The 18,947-nt window shown below is 30.9% G+C and overlaps 1 protein-coding gene across 2 annotated transcripts in view; it reads left to right on the forward strand.

Moving 5' to 3' along the window:
• The window catches only part of LOC111000972 (neuroligin-4, Y-linked), a 45,230-nt gene that overhangs the window by 7,884 nt on the left and 18,399 nt on the right, over positions 1-18,947 (forward strand). The gene's annotated exons all lie outside the window — the stretch shown is intronic.

Consider the following 18,947-nt stretch of genomic DNA (forward strand, 5'->3'; position numbering starts at 1 on the left):
ATCAGTAGGCGATGTGAATGTGTAAAGAAATAACCGTAGCTTTCCTTAAAGATACAAAAATCATTTAGCAACATTGCAAGCTATAACATACATAACATGCTCATTCGATTTTTTAAGGATTATTAAATTATATATTTATTTATTTATTGCATTTTAGGAAGATTTACAGTATTTTAACAGAATGTAAATTATGATAACAATAGAATAGAAACAATACTAATTACAAATCTCCACCTATAGATAAACCATAAATAACTTAGGGAGATAGGAAGAATAAAATTAACAATGATGGATTTATTAAACTACGAAACAATTAAAAGATTAAGAATGAAGATTTAAATTCATAACATAACTATTCTAATGGAATTAGCTAGAGATGAGTGTGCGTCTGACTGAGTCAATGAATGAACGGAAAAGAACGATGTCAAACTGGGTTGAATATTGGTTGTAGGTCTGTACACTTTGACTCATGAATGCATTTTTCCTATAGTTGGTTTTAATTGGAGGCATTTTGAAAAGAGGTCTGAACCATATTAAGTCAGTTCGCAAGCTGAGCTAACATCTCCGGACAATCAATGATTCCCCTACCAATCTAATAAAATAATAATCAAGTAATAAATAACAGACATCAGTACAGTATATTGTAATATATTTTAACCATAAATAGCTATGCCAAGGTTTAAATTACACAACGTTATAACGGAACTAACGTCGTTATAGCAATTACTATAGCCGTATTTACATTATATAACTACGTTATGTAACTTGTTAACTGAATCAACAAGCTGCCATATTACTCAGCGAAGTCGGAATTGTTTGAATAGTTTTGTGTAATTTCACGTTCGGCCTGAAGTTTTCAATTTGAATTGAGTATTAAGCGAGTGATGCTCGTTTGACATAAGAATTTTACAGAGGTTATTAATCGATGGAGTTTTAGTCGAAACAATAATTTGCGCTCTTAATTAACCTATGTAACATAGCATACAAGAAAAAGTTGTGTATAATATTTTATTGTAATGTAATGCAGAGCCATGTCCTCGTGCCTAAAGTAATATCCCAAAAGAGGCAACACTTGAGTAGAATAAATAATTGCTATAATACCACGAAGTGAACGCGAAAATGGCTTCATTGCGTCAGCAGTTTTGGGTGTTAATTAGAATTAAGCCACAATTTTCGCCGCTCGATTGTTTTCCATTAAAAATAATGCAAATAGCTTACTGCTCTTAATGAGAGAATTCTTAATATAAATATTTATTTGTAAACTTTGTTTTATTGTATAGTCTACACGGCATTTACATCAAAAACATCTTAATATTGTTCATGTAATATGGTACTTAGACGTTTGTGATGTAAATCATTAAATAATATTTTATAGACTTTCTTCCCTGTAAAATATATATATATATATATATATATATATATATATATATAAGTATATGGCCGATAACTATATTCTTATTTTTATTTATATTTAATGCAAAAATAATCAGTAATTATATTAAGGGCGTGGCTATTAACTCTGAAGTTGTGTTATCTTGCCCCAGTTATGACTTGCTTATACGGTTAAAACGTCGTGGGAAAACTAACACACCTTACATCGAAAAATACGGCAGCGTGTGACATCCACATAATCACAGATTTTTCTGTAAATACCTAAATTCAAAGTAAGTATGAAACAGCGACCAAAGTATACAGATCTAGTCTTAAAGAAATCTGACAAGGAGAGACCCTGTTTTTTTATAATTACTCGTCTCATCACATACGACAATAGATAAAACAAGATAACACTGAAACACGCTTTAAGAATACGTTTTCTAAACAACAAGCCTAGCTGGGTGTCCAATCTTGATATCTTTTCCTTGTCAGGAAAACAGAAAACAATGGCTAGTCTATTGTCTCGCGACACAGCATTTTTAATTAAGAGGAACAAAGACAACAATTTTTTTTTAAATATCGACGCATATAACTTACAGGAAATCGAAAAGCCAGGGATTAATTCCTGTCAACGGTGTGGTGACGCTGGCACAAGGTGTGCATTTATAATTATTGAATGCAAATATTGTTTTACATTACACGTTGTTGAATGAAGGCGTAGTCCGGCTTATGGGATTAATACTATTATTTTGTGAGCTATCTTGGTTTATAAGTAGCTTCTTTATAAGCACTTCATACCGCTACCGGAAGATGAGTGAATGAATCGTGAGATTCAGTGCTATCCATGAAAACCGTTACAAAGTACCTTAAAATCTCGAAGCTTTAGTATGGAAATCTAGAGACCTCCAAAAGCTCATTTGTATCACTCAAATCTAGTCTCAAAGTCTGTTACATCACCTAAATACGGAGGAAACTTTTTGACACAACCCAAAACAATATTCTAATTTGACGGATGCGTATCAAATGCAATGTTAGATTTGTCATTAAGTTATTATAACACCGATGTATTTTACAATAGCGTTTAGTTCATTATCGAACTTTAAAGATCCTTCATTATTGGAATATTATATCGCTTGTGTGCATAATATGTTTATGATAGTAGGATTAGTACGTCAAAACAAAAAACGTAATAATTATAAAAATTAATTTGCCATTAGAATGCGTTTTACCCTAAGCAATGGCTACAATACCAAAACTTATTCGGTCACACATCAATAACAGGGGGGTTCTTTCAATTTGTTTTAATTTTTTTAATTAATTTTTGATTATTTTATAATTACCATGTAGGTTGAAAAGATTGTTAATATTTTTTTATTTATGTAAATACAATTGTATGTTGCTAAGCTATGATAGGCCGCAATTATTATATAAAACAACAGAGAATCCCAAAGCAATGTTATATACATCAGTTATTAAAATATCACGCGTTTGAAGTTCGCTTCAACAATATTGGTGATAAATGGTACGTGAAACAGTATACAAACTTAACAAAGGACTTTAACAACTAGAAATACAAACTAGTGACATTTGGCGATAATTTATTGTAACATATAGCTAATGGCAGACTTTTGTTTATCCAAACAGTAAAAGCCTAACAAAGCAAATAAACAATACCCAAACCACGAAAGGACTTCGTGCCAAGTTATTTGGTACATAATTAATACAGAACAATGTTTTTGAAACAATTATTTTAATTAGAGATTTTCTGTTTTTAAAACTTTTTAGAGAAATAAAAATCGTACTACGTAATACGCAAACATTGTATATTTATAATCATTATCAACCTTTCAATGGATTCTTTTATATAATTTTATATTGCGGTATTTATATTTTTATGTAACATAGCTCTATATGAAATAAAATCTGATTGCCATTACAAAATTCATCGTAATAGTTAATCATTTCGTGTTTTTGCCGTTTACTAACGCCCAAACCCCATCTCAATCCATTTTTGACTATCAGATAGTAGAACTATTCAATGAGCAATAAAAACATCATTATAAAGAAATATATTATATACCTTTTATATATATGTATATATATCTTAGCAACTATGTCCGTCTCCAAACTTTACTTAGATGTCCAAAACCAAACTAAGAAACCAAGATATACTGTATTTGTAAGGAGTATCTCTACTTATTCAGCTAACGCTTCGAATTTCTGAGTAATAGCTTTTGTGACAAAGACATTGTCTCGGGGATTTCGCCCTGGTATTATTATAATTGACAATTTTCTTCGCCTGCTTAAGATACGTCCTATTTTTAAACTCAATAAAGTTAATAAACTGAAAATTGAAAGGATTGCTAAAAATACATTTTATTTGGAAGTAAATGTTCATTGATTGTCCCAATATCCTGTCGATTGGTTTTAATGCCATAACGGGATGATTATATATCACTAAAAATTAGATAAATATAATTTCTTTTGTTTTTACATTGTTGAAAACAAATTTATTTTTCTTTATTTCAGCGCATTCAATCGAAAAACTTCTTAGTTTTATAGCATTAGTATAGGTTGTAATTGCACACTTGTGTTATTTATATTATATATAGAGAGCGAGATAGCTCTACTAATAAGCTTATATATTATCTCTCTCTTACAACTTTATTAGAAAATTGATGAAATATTGTTCTGTTCTAAAACATTCTACCAACGTGGTCGATTCTTTAGTTTTTTTCCTTTGATATATTGCTTAAGATCTAATGTAATTGATTTTTATGTGTATTAAATTTGTGATGTCATATTTTCTTGTATTTTTTATGCATACACATTATGTTAGAATGTATATGTAAATAAATATCGTAAAGTTTCATGACACATAATGCACTACTACAAATGTTTGCTTCGTACATAATATATAATCCTAAGTCAGGCGCTGAAGCAACCACTACAGGTTTATTTATATCATACCCGATTACAATTTCTCTAATATATATATTTATTCTGTACATTCAAACCACAAATATTACAAAGATAAAGCTCTCAGAGGCTCATAATATTTGCCTTATTAATTTATAAAGTTTCACATACAACATTACTTAGAATCTATGAACTTGTACCCTAAACATATAAGATATTCCTTGTTACCGATAATGTTTGTAACCTGTTTTTGTTTTCATATATGATTATGTTTAAGGTAACGAATACGAAACGAAATAAATAAAAATCCTTCACAAAGAGTTGTTATAGAAGCAATAAGCAGTACTTATTAACTAATTCGGCTTATTATTTTTAAGTTACAGTTTGTCTACATAATTATATGTTTTAAAGGGAGATAATTTTACGTACTAAGTATGAATAAAAGGAAATATATATGAATTTAATCTTATTGCAACTCAAGGCCTGTCAAATGTTCCTGTCAGGTAATAAATTCCGAAGGGCCCGTCTGTAAGCCCTGAAAATAATAAAATCGAATGCCGAACTCTTGTGTCACAAACACCTGCGAACCGAAAAATATTCAATCCAAATACCATTTTAAGCCTCTAAAATTGGAAAAGGGCAAAGGTGTTTATTTTATTGTTATGTTCACTTTGTCGAAATATCTTGTTACAAAATCGTATATGAATTTAGTGATTAAATTATGCTATACAAAATGGAAAACAAATTATACGTTTAAGCTTTGCTATACGGCGAATAAATTTAAATTTGACGAAATGACCCAATCAAAAAGTTATAACTCAAAACCTCAGCTAAGACTCCATAAAATGAGATTTAAAGGTATGCCCTGGCCCTGATGTGGTCACGGAAAAGCATCAATCAAGTTTACACGACACATTTGGAGCCTATCTACCACAGGATACCAGAAACAGTAAACAGGGACCCGAACGAGATGAACACCTATTATCCGTTTTTCACATTATATTGTTTGTTGTAATTTTGTTTGATGCTATGATAATGTAAACATTATTTCTAGATAGTGAAGATATAAATTATATTTATTATACTAATAAAATTTAAAAGTAATGCTTTCCGAGGCATTTCAGTAAATGAAAACTATCTACAAGATTATAACGGGTTTTATATCTCACATTTCTCTGCTGAAATGAAAAAAAGGGAGAATAAGAATATTGTTGGTCCTTAGCAGTTATATGTTTACAAATAATACTTGTCGAACTCTAAATCTGATGTTTTTAAGATTAAACTCGAAACTGTTCCCAATACTCTGGCATTGTTTACGATAAAATCCCGTGCCGTGTTGTCGTAAAACCGCCGGTGTTTTATATGTGTCACGGATTTGCCATAAATCTCTGTTTTTATACCAAAAGCCGACCTGGTATTAAAAAAACTTCAGAGATCAATGCAATTTTTTTTATGTTTGTTGTAAAATGTAGTATAGCTTACACCATTACTTGCGCTTTTTTTCTCTTGAAAACAGTATTATTATTTTTACAAATTACCATATCTTACATATAGGTAGAAGTAAAACAATTTTTATGCAATGTCTGTTATCGAGTGACTTTTATTTTAAACACATAATATTTGAATTGCAAAGAAATAATTAAAACAAATATTTGTGTATTATATACATATATTTGTATGTGTGTGCTTATAAATTTCTCGTTGATTGGAGTTTCATTAACCTTTACAAAACGAATTACTTTCAGTATGACGTATACATTCATATAAAATTGCTCGGGTAATTAGGAATCACTGATAAATTCTGCCAGCATTAAAGATACGCTGCTTCGTATTTTAATTTATTTTAGTTTTCTTATTATTATAAATATATGCATAGATTATACTAGCTGCCCCCGCGAAATTCGTTTCTACTTCGTTTCACAAAATAAATTTAATTTATACTTTAGGCTCAATAACACATCTGTTAGAATCTTTTGGGGTTACAGATAATTGTGACTGTCAATTAATTATAGACAAATAATTTGCAATAAAATAAAATTGCGACTATAATTAAAGATCTAAGTTGGACCAGACTGCTCACGGTGTGCCAATTTAATTTAAAATCGGTTAAGTAGTTTAGGAGTCCATCGCGGACAAACATCATGACAGGGGATTTATATATATTAGATATATTTATTTATTATGTTAACTAGTTAAGTTTGAGTTAAATATTAAGACAGTAAGATAAGTTAGTTTATATTATTGTGTATGTAGTGAATTTGATTAGCATATTTTATTTAGGATTTACTAAAGTACAATAATCATAATATGATGAAGTCGAAAGCTCAATTCATTGGTAAAATATTTTCAGGGCATTCACCCATCATGTTAATAAAATAACATTTCATAAAATTGTGTTTTTATTCAGAATATTATTTCCGTTCAACGAGCCAGGAAACCATAAAACATTAGATATAGGATGTATTTTTCTGCGCAGTTACATTTTGTTTGCTATATATTAATAATACTTGAATATCGCAACTGTACCAATTGTAATAGCTGTATAATAATAGAAAAGAAAAATACAAGCAATCAGCTTAGTTTATATATGTACTTTATAAATGTAGTATAGCAGGTATAGTGCATAACATTACGTATTACATTAACTTGAAAACGAATTAAGCTATCCGGGCCGTAGTAGTCCCCTGAGGCACTCCTGAAAATTGCCCATCGTCCGAGGGGTTTGACGGCTCCCTTTAATTATATAATCGTACATCTTCGTTACCTTTTTTATTGTTTCATCTTCATTTACCCTTTGTCCTCTAGGGCATTATTGGCTAAAACCTCAATTCAAATTAGAATAATGTACCGTTAAAACATCCTGTATTTAAATGTAATGAAACGATAATAATTTCATTTTGCCACTTATTTCAATATTGAGATGACCTTAACTTTATTTATAGGAAGTGAATTTTATAATACCTTTACATTTATTATGATCTGTGGAAAACCGATTAAAAATGTTCTCTTCATGACCTTTGAAGAATTAAAACATAAAGCATTTATTGAAAGTCCACGCCATTGTAACTTTATTGGTGCGTCCGAAAATGACGGAAATCAATGGCCCTCTGATACATAAAATATTTTATACACTGAAAATCACATTTTAAAGGTTTATTTATGCTTGATTATTTTACAAAAATGATTTATACTGATTTATTCTGATAGTAATAATTTAAGAACGTGAATAGGTTGTTTTCAAGTAGAACAATCAACAATCGCAATCTAGATGGACAATGTTATTCGTGTGGTTGAAGATTATGTTTATTTATTTAATGCGCACTTAAGACTACGCTTAGAGCGCTTTTGTCATGTTTGAATTAATTTTTTTTCATATTATACATTGCGTTTATTGTGTGAGACATCTATCTATATCAAAAACAATTTATATATATACATATATTGTATTTTTGATAAGGTTTTGAAAAAGGTTACTATTAAATATAGAAATAAAATAAAACCTGAGAGGTGTCAAGGGAGGAATTGTAATATTTTTTTAAATTTATAATATTTTTTTTTATTATTTACAAATAAAATTTAATATAAACTTAATCAGTAGGCTCAATTTAGTAATTGACTTACTTAGTGACTTGACTTCTATTGACACCTATGTAATTTTTTTTACAAAAAAGTTCCGTTCCATCATAGAGATGTCGCTAGCTTCGTGGTTACAACTTTTCGTCTTATTTTTTACCTTCAACCCCTCTTTCGCAACGCGCGATAAAGAATGTCGTTCAAAAATAAATTACAGCCTGTCATATAATGTCTTTAAAATATATTACAATTTTACAATAAAATATTGTTCAAATTCAATTTATCAACCCGTTCTCTATGTTTACTTCATATCTCTTTGCTATGAGTAGGTATTAAGAGTTGTTATTGGTATAAAATCTCTTAATACCTACGTCGCACTATTGCGACATCGTTTGTGCTCATCCAATGACCCATCCAACGATTCGGTGACCTCTGGGAGGTTAACGGTGAATAAATTCCCACTTCCCATTCACCCCATTACCCTTTTTCAGTTTCACTTAACCGCTTGAAAACGTTTTTTCTCCGCAATTTTGGGCCACTTTCAATTTCGACGATGATTTAGCAGTTTTGTGACAGTTTTCTCCGGAACTTAATGGTAATGTAATCATATTTTGTTAAAAAAAATATATCTAAAAATAGAGCAACATAAATTTAACATATCCAATTCCCTACTCATTCTAACCGATAAACACTCGTTTGTAACTTAAGTTCCTAGTGATATATTGGAACTGCCTTTCAACAGATTCAAAACATATATTAAAAAAACCTTAATGTGTAAAGGTTACGACACAGTTAATGACTACCTTGAAGATAAAAACTCTTGGCAATAGTTCTAAATATATTGTTATAATTTGTTTAGTTATCTTGGAAGTGTTGTGAATATGACTTATGTAATGGTGAATATATATAGAAAGCGCACCAACACATCAATCCTGACCCAACTTCGCATACGAACTCGCTTGTCTACCGTATGCCTACAGCGAATCGTATCGTATTTCGGCCACACAATGCGCAAAGGCGATGAGAACTTGGAGAAGCTGATCGTGGTTGGTAACACAGAAGGCAAAAGATCACGTGGCCGTTCACCAACCAGATGGACCGATCAAGTGAAAGACTCATCGTCTTCAAAGCTATACAATGTTATAAGAGAAGCGCTGGACAGAAACCGGTGGAAGCAGATAGTCCGCGCTAAATGTTTCGTTGCTGACCACGACGCTCAGAAATGAGCTGCCGACTAAAGAGAGAGAATGGTGAATATGGTAAATCACAGAACAGATTTTTATTTTATTTTTTACTTATGTAACTTAAATGACGTTGTGGTTTATAACATTTTTCTTTGAATTATTGTTATGTAGAGGGAGGGTTAAACTTGCTGAGTTTCTTGCCCGTTCTTCTCAGAACAGGGCCTCCTAGTAGTTTTGCGAACGGATGGCGGAGTTTTGCTCTTTCGCGAATTTTGTAAACGTTTTTGACATTCATAAGCATATCCTAAGACGCAACTAAATTGAATAAATGAATTTTGATTTGATTTGACTATAATAACGTACCAGTCAAGTTACAGTGACTGTTTACTTTATTATGTTTACCACACGTCAAAATACAATTCTGAATGTCTATACAATAGCTAATAGAAGATTATGTTACAAATGATCAAACGATGAATCATGTTTACGATAGAATATAAAACGTTCTAAAATCCTATTTATCACTCTGATAAAAATTTTGTTCCTAAAAATACATATTAAAAATAGATAATACATAAAGTTATTCCCTCAAGCATTTTAACAGCGACAATATTAGTTCAATGTCAAAGTAATGCGAAAATAAAACTCGTCCAAATTCCCTCGGTTAGCCTCAAATTGTTTAGTTTTTTTGCTGAAATTTTAATTCGGCTCTGAGTGGAGAACTTTACGTCCAACTTTTACGAACTCCAGTTTTCTTCTGAATTTTTTAACTTTATATTTTTTTTTATTCTTTTTACGCTTTACAAAACTGGATAAATTGTACGTATTTTGAAGTTTGTACTGTTATGAAATAAGTTTGTAGTTTTAGCTAAGTGTTCTTGAAGTTTTATAACCTCGACCATACATAATAAGGTAACGACCGAACACAACTCCTTGTTCATACTTGGAATATACCAAGTATCATTGTATAGTTTACATAAGTTTCCTAGTATTTTCTTAATTATATTGTTAAAGGTAAGGCTTTCTTATGCTAACCATTGACACTGCTCTTAATTATAGCAAACCTTCATAATATCATCAAAAATATAAACGTATTCTAAGTGATAAAAAGAATAATTTTAGATGGAAAATATTAGTAACACATACACAATGAGTAGCGGTAAAAAAAGTGAGTAAATCGGAAAACACCAGATCAATCTACTATCAATCACTATGAAACATTGGAAACATAAAATCGTACTGATTTGATGGTAGCACCCTTCTTCGCGAAACTTCAAATCATGTAGTTGTATATATTATATTATACTAGCTGCCCCCGGGAAGTTCATTTCTCCTTAATGTGATTTTATTAAGCCAATCTTTAGTACATACCAACATGGAACATTTTGCTATACTACCTCAGAGGCTATTTGATTTTCCGGAAGGAAAACTTTTAGGTTTTTCTGTAAATTTTTCTCTATAACCTCAGAGTTCAAGGCATAGGTTTATAATTAACAAGTAAAAAAGAACAACAAAAACTCTTGAATATGATGGTTTATATGTATTTCTGTATGCTGTATCATAAAAAATAAAAACATTTTTTTTATACAAATTTTTCAAATCTTGGTGATAAAAATTGCGCAAGTTTAATCAAGAGGAAAACGAACAACTGCGTTCTTGAACTTTCCAGAAGTTCAGTTCAGGTGCTCATTAGTCAAAGGAGAAACATGTTGAAAATATAAGAAAGTATTGCAAGAATCGATTCATATTGGAAATGCAGTTGGTCCCAATGGCATCGAAGCCGGGATATTTGCATACAAATACAATTTTTGCTACCGCTCAGCGGATATTCTTTTACAGTTTCGTAACAACGGTCTGATTTCGCTATTGATTTATAAGGGGTTTTAATATTGTATTTGTTTTATCCAAATTGGTTTTCTTAAATATCTTTTTATTTTTCACACTATTGTTGGTGGATCAACTAGTGCTAAGATTTGTGCGAAAAACTTACATCCTTAGGAATGAAGACTTTGACACCCTCAGTTTGCTGCCAAATTCGGTCATGCCTTTCTCGATAAATTTACAACCGCAACAACGCTTACAAACATATATTTTTACATTTGGTGCTGCAGGTTAGTGGGTTTAAATAAACAAACTTACATATTACATGAGATATTAAGAGTTTTTTTATTTGACGATTTTATATTAATTGTAATACTTTCTTCAGAACGCTTTTAAAAACATAGTTATGAACACACAAAAAACATTGTTGTAGGCTTTCGTATTTATCACTAACAATTGTGAACCATTTCCATTCCCTTTTCAAAATACGGTTTAATTTATTATTATTCAAAGTCCATGCTTACATACATTTCAGGCAATAATTTTACTCCCAAATATTACTTGATTAGCGCAAAAAATTATTTCTCATCTTATTAAAAATTCTATTAAAGTGCATTAGATTATGCACGTTGCTCGCATAAAACAAATTTGAACCGCGCACTATCAATTAAAGCAGCCATTACTTGAATGCATTCATAACTCCGACTTCGGAATATAAAATTAAAATCTTTCCTATTAGTATTCAAACGCTGCTCATAAATGATAATTTACTATAGAAAATCGTAGATTTTCTTCCAATTGAATTTATCAGCTGCCGCGTGGAAATAATAAAGAGTAGTATTTTCTCTTGCAATATTAAAAAACACTGATTTGATTTATATTTATTACTTTAGTAAAAATATAATCTATTTTAATGAATACGTGTCGTAATACAGCGAGAAATAAAACTGCTACTCATAAAAGGTACAACACCCTGAGGGATAATTTTTAAACTGATATTGGACAATTATTATTTAGGAGTAAGTTTGATTAAAAGTTTGAAAGTTTACATTAGTAGAACAATCTTTGATACATATTACGGTTTCGACTTAAATTGAATTCTTAAATTACCTCAATTTATACGCCATGAGCACCCTGTAAGCCACATATGCGTATATATATTTAAACTAAATAATATTGTAGTTTCAATATAAGTTGATCTAATATTGGCAACTTGGAATGACGTGGTACTGTAACTCGATATGACATACGTTCTTAATTACGCAGAATATCTATCTTATATGATGGTGGTATTAGAGCTTGTTTGCGGTTGTTAAGCTGAATATTGCAAGGATGAGACATTATTAAGTATATAAACATAATCATAATAAGCCACTTTACTAAGGTAGCGCCTGTTTTCAAAAGATAGCAACTTAGAATTGAGCCTTTGCAGATAATCATAATCATTTATTGACTATTAAGACGTACATTAATTATGAAGGTCCTCAACTTTATCTTTTATGAGATCGTTTAAAGATTCATTTAAATTACTTTTTGTTCTACTTTTGACTTCAGTTTAACATTTGCTCGAACGGTGAAGGAAAACATCGTGAGGAAACCGACATGTCTTAGACCCAAAAAGTCGACGACGTGTCAGGCACTGCAGGCTGATCGCCTACTTGCCTATTAGATTTAAAAATTGATCATGAAACAGATTCAGAAATTAGAGGCCAAGACCTAAAGAGATTGTAGTGCCACTGATTTTTTTTGACGTAAGTTCCAAGAAATGTTATCAGTAAAATATTATTAAATAATTATTTATTATAATAATAGGTTATCCTATTGTAGGGTATATTAAAAAAAGATATCTTCTTAAAAAAATTCTACTGTGTATGCCATAAATTTCTGATCGTAATTAAATGTAAGAGATTATTTTTAGCTATATGTTTAGTTTGTTTATAAGCGCATATTTTATTCCATAATAATAATAATAATAATAGCCTTTATTCAGATACATTTTACATTATTTTATCTCTGGTTTAATTGTAAAAAGAGTACCGAGAGTTTTTTACGCCGGCTTTTTCTCTCGGCCAACACCCTCTGTCTTCTTTGCCGATGAGTAGGTATGCTAACGGGCTCGAATTTAATAACGTGGAATAAGTTACACCATCATGATCCTATGTTCCAAATAAACGTATTTCATTTCATTACATTAATAATAAGAATACTACGTCAAAAAAAACAACAATTTTGTGTGTGCCGATACAAAGTATAATGATGTCATCTTATTGCATTTAAACAAGCTAAAAATAAAACTATAGATTTTATTACCATAGTCGAAGCTGCGGACGTGTTACTAATGTCAAACGACATTGCTATATAGTATGATATATTATGTATTCCTTTGTACAAATATAAGGCATCTCAATTAATCAGAAGCTTAACCCGTATAATCCTGTTACTAAATAATATTAATTGCCGTCTTAGTACATAATAGGTCTTTATTGGTAACAAAATAGAGCCTTTGATTAAAATGCGGCATCTAAGCGCTGACTTCGTAAGACTGCGGTGTGATACTAAGGCCTATACAGAGATTTTATCATAATGAAACATTGGTTGTTGTCGGTTCTATATAGCTGGTTGTATATCTATCTATATCTAGCTGTAATGTCAAACACATGTTATTTTAATATATAATTAATATGACTGTAATAAATGAAGTATGTTGTTGAAGGGTGAAAATAAATAGTTTTATATTCGGATAGCAGAAAAAAATCGGTTGTCTGTTCACTGACGATAGCTAAACGTGACAACATCATACGAAAATACTGATGGAATGGTTGCATTTTTCGAAAGAAAATTTTAAATCATCATCATCAAGTTACATGTACCGAGTTTAGGTGCTTGGCCGCCAAGTAGGAGCGAGACAGATGTCGAATGCCGCCTATCTCGGAGGCAGATTGTGCCTCTTTGTCGCTCGTTCCGCGCTCTCGCTTGCACTACAAGCATAAAATAGAACGCCTCAGAGCGTAACACCGCATACGTCATGTTTTTTCATGCGTGCAGCCGACTCCATAGAAATATGTAACTTAGTCATAAAATCTGACCAAAAAACGGGCTATTCCCAGATCAAAAACATACAATTTTGAAGAGTTTGGTTACAAACACAGAGAGCTATGGTTGTACATAACTCCCCAACTATTACACTGTTCATACAAACAATTTCTTCGATATTGATGATAGATTGAGTTGAGTCTCTATTGGTAATAGAAGAATAAATTATATTATTATAAAATATCTAAATATAAACGTCCTTAGAAACTACGACAAACTTCCAACGCTTCCTGTGCCGTTTCCCAGCACTTGCTGGGTTTAATATCAGACCCTACTGCTGTAGATCTTCTAAAACACCTACTGGGTACAATTAGTCTAAACTACAAAAGGATGACTTATTATGTTATTTTAATACTTTAAGGGTTTTAAGTTATAATGGTTTCGATTTTTATGATTAATTAATACAATTGTGACGTTTGGTGTAGCCTGTATTTTTTTAAATTTCATATTAGAAATGTCTAATTACGGAATATCAGTCTTGTAAATATAAAAACGATTATATAACGGACACATTACATAGATGGGGTCTTAGGAGTGTGTCAGGGAATTAATCGCAAACACGATCCATTGTTTACTCAGTTAATACGATGTATGGGATACGTGTTCCCTTATATTGAGATATTCGTGAGTGAAGCTTTACAATAATGATACAGTGTAGAGTTACGGAGATCAATCAGTCTTTAGTAAATTTGTATAAAGAAATCTTCCACATTGTCGTCATTCAAAAATGACTTTAAAAGAATTTTTTACTCTAATTGTATTAAATACATAACATTTTGCATCATGCGTTTATTTTTAAAGAGGAATGCAGGCCTCTTTATTTATTTATTTCGTAATCCTACAGCTAACATAAATTATGTATAATAACAAACATTTGTTTGTAGTATAAGTGTATTTACACTGAAAATATAGCCAAAGATGGAATACATGATACATTTTACTACAAAATGGTTTACAAAAGGGGACAAACAAACAAAAAGTATTTAATACATTTAACTGGTTGTGTTGTGTGATGGTGTATAAAAGTGTGGGTATGTACGTGATGGTCTATACCCAAACCGAGATATAATTATATATAAGTTTTAATATTGATTTTGATATGAAATTGTATGGTTTTTTCGTATAAATAAAGTTTTATATGTAAAGTTATTATACTTTTTGCACATTATAGGATATAAGTTTGCTTGATAACCGTTGATTTTTCCAGGGAATGGACGTACGTTTTCTAATTAAAAATTATTTAACATTACGTTCTGTTATATGGTAGGCAAATATAGCCATAAGAGGTAGTTAGCTCTTGGACAGTTATGTTAGTGGTTGCGTTACCGGCCTTTTACTAGTATAATTTTTTGTTCACTATGAGTATTATCGTCGTATCTCGCAGGGAATCTCGTCCTCAGGATTTCAGCCATCGTGATGAAACCTTGAATATGTTGAATTTTAATATTCATTATCATTACAACAATAAATGCAAATATCTTAACAGACTTCATTAGTTTTAAACATTAACTAAATATTAATGAATCTAGGACAAAATAATTATCGAAGAAACAAGTTAAATTATGTGATAAATAAAGCAAAGCTGTTTTCTGTAACCCTAATTAATGTAAAATAGAAGAATTAATGACAGTAGTTAGCATCAGCAGTTTTAGCGTCTGGCTCAACACCAAATACCATTGGAGACCTTCCAAGGGTTCTTGTAATTAAGTTAATTTCATTTGAAAATTATGTTTTCTTTGTAGCTCGGAAATTGGTCTGTATTGAGAAGATTGCTTTAATTATGGAGCTAGTTCAAAACAATTTAACTACAAAGATTTTTTACGGTGCTTTTAATTATGTCATCGTTTAGACATATTTTGGAAACAATAGAATGTATCCGTTTTACTTCTATACAATCTACACGTAACCGGCAGTTATTAATTCACACGTAGGAAATAAAATATAAAAAATATTGGATTGACTTTATGGCCAAGAAAACCAAATGTTCTGTTAGATATGGGTTACAAGAGCAATGTGAATAGTTGCTAGGTGTGATTTCACCTTCACCTTTGTACACTTGACCTTGAAATAGGCGAGGAAAAAATCAGTATTTTCCCAAAAATCAACGACCAACAATGTGTCATGTCATTAACAAAACCAAAATTAAATAATTTATAAGGTAATTCCAACATTTTGAGGTTGTAGCTCATTTTTAGTTACATTTACTTATATAGGCATAGATTATAAAAATACTTCGTTTAATGTGAGATAGAAAAAGAAACCCGCACATTTTGATTTATGATCCACGCAAAGTGCATGGTAACATGTTTAAAACTAACTTTTACTTACTAACTTGTAACGTAAATTTCCCGTAGCAACGTGCTACGAATAAATGCATTTCAGAAAGTTTTGGAATATTTGAAGTTATTTTAGCGTACGCAACTTTTTGTACTTTTTACATATGAGCCTAGCTCGAACTAATTATTATAGAAAAGTCTTTTTTTTTCTTTTTGTTTCCTATTCAAAAAGTATAATGTTTCAATGTATAAACACTGCCTATACCTCCCCAGAACACTTGATTGCTCCGTACTCTGTTGAAACAGATTTTAATTCATCTGCTTTAGCAAACTGCTCCCTGGTACATGTCGTCAAAGACTTTAGTGCCTGGGTTTTGTGAGAGGTTTCTCGTATTAAACTGCGTCGCCCTTTCATTCTATTTTTTCTGGCATTTAAGTTATCAGGGTTACGGGCAATGTGGCTAAAATGTATTACCTCCAAATGCTTACTTTTGTATCATATATGTATTTGTATTTATATAAATTCGTAATTCTTATACGTCACAGGTTTAATTAATAAGTGCGTTTTATTCCGTGTTTAGAGAGCCTAGTAATAGTTGAGTAAAATAACACTTAGAACTTATGGTTATTAGTTAAATACCTATTCTTAATATCAGTGTGCAAACTCGACAAAATTATACGCTACCACGTTTCACAAATTGTACAATGACGGTATAATATCCGGGACTTGGCCAGTACGGGCTCCGAATACTAACGCAAATATACTCATATTTGAGTGCTATTTCCTAAGCATACTTTACATTATAAGTTCGAATGCCTTACCTACTATTATTACCTTTTTATTATTACTACCAATATAATTTTGTCGGTTTTAATAAAATAATTATAGCCTTGCTTTCTTATGAGAATAGATTTATTTTATTAAATTTATACGATATATACCCATAGCCAAACTATTATTTTATAGGTTGGCTTTGGGTATTAATGTAAATGTTAAATATATTATAAATGATAAATCTCAGTAATTGTTAGTATCACTGAGTGCGATACCAATGCATTTCTTTAATAATTATTTTCAAGTTTTTCGCATTGAGACAAACAAAACACTTCTTCTGGAATTTACATATTTCTTTTGTATCTCAGACCGTCATTTGCAGTGGAAATTACAAACAAAAGTTTGCGATATTGAAAATAGATTTGAGACTTTTCAATTGTTATCTTACGTACCTTAATCTAATAATAATACACTGGAAAGTATAATATATAAATGACAGTAAGCTTACGGCTCGTATAATAATTTGTAATAATCTGGCTTTTCCACATTTCTTTAGAGCTCATTAAAACGATGTTTAATACATTTTCTAATATACCTGCAAACAGGTTAGTGACCTTTAAGTAATAAAATGAAATCTTTTTCGTAATTATCTGTGTCAGTACACACATAGCTAGTCCATAGCGAAATTATTGACTAACTCTGTACTGTATAGAATATTGACGGCCCATATTAATAATTCACATATGTCACTCGTATTGAAAAACGTATCTCTATTCACATATATATGAATCGCCCGAGGAAGGTTAGCGAGGGAGGGACTTTCAATGTTTATATGAATTTGTAGTAATTATATTTGAAAGACAAATTGTATGGTTCGTTACATGGAAATTTAGAAGCCAGTCTTCTTTTAACTTATTAGAGATTGAAAATGGTTTTCCACATGCTATCGGCACCGCAAATAGTATCATAAACAAATTTTCCGATTCCGCGTCAAGGCATTTTTGTCATGGAATTCAAACGCCTACGTAAAATTAGGGAATTTAGTTCAAGATAGTTTTTCTGAGGCTACGATTATGATGTGAGATCAAAGATTTGAGCCCGATTCATAATTGCTGGAAGAGTTATATTTCTTTACCGTGTCATCATCTGACTGCTAATTGCCAAAGAAGTATTCAACAGTCAAATAATGGTTGTACATTTCAATAAATTGAAATACTTAGAATTATTTATGGTATTACTCAGCTATGTAGATTCTGTCAAGATATTACGCTGTATTATGCATACAAATGAAGGGAAAATCGTGATAACGCTTACATAATAGATGATGTGACGTCAGTTCCAAATACGTCCTGAAATTGCAAAGATTGTGATGTCACTTGAAATTTATTGCTTAAAAAATAAACTTTGACACACGTTAAGTATTAAATCAGTATCCAATATATTAACGCGTAAAATGATGTAAAGATGGGAAATGGGTTGGCTATAGCTGTATTTTTTCTATGATAATTCATAGGTGTGGCATAAATTTAAACTAGCGTGACTTACAATTCAAAAATATATTTTTGATTTATGTTTAGAGAGCAGTGTTGGCCTAGTGGCTTCAGCGTGCGACTCTCATACCTGAGTTCGTAGGTTCGATCCCCTGCTGTGCACCAATGGACTTTCTATCTATGTGCGCATTTAACATTTGCTCGAACGGTGAAGGAAAATATCGTGTATATGTTTAAAGGGTATAAGAGGCCTCTCTAATTATATAAAATAAAGGCCTGCAACGCACCCGGTACCTTAAGTCTTCTTGGGATGCGGCAGCTGCCTTTTATAGCCTCTCCTTAGGGTCGATTTCCCGCTTATCATATAAAAAGAGACATTATTATTTATCGTTTTTGTTCTTCATAGAATTACTAGTTATACAATTTATTAATTAATTATGTT

The sequence above is a fragment of the Pieris rapae genome, chromosome 10, assembly GCF_905147795.1.
Source record: "Pieris rapae chromosome 10, ilPieRapa1.1, whole genome shotgun sequence".
NCBI classification, from domain to species: Eukaryota; Metazoa; Arthropoda; class Insecta; order Lepidoptera; family Pieridae; genus Pieris; species Pieris rapae.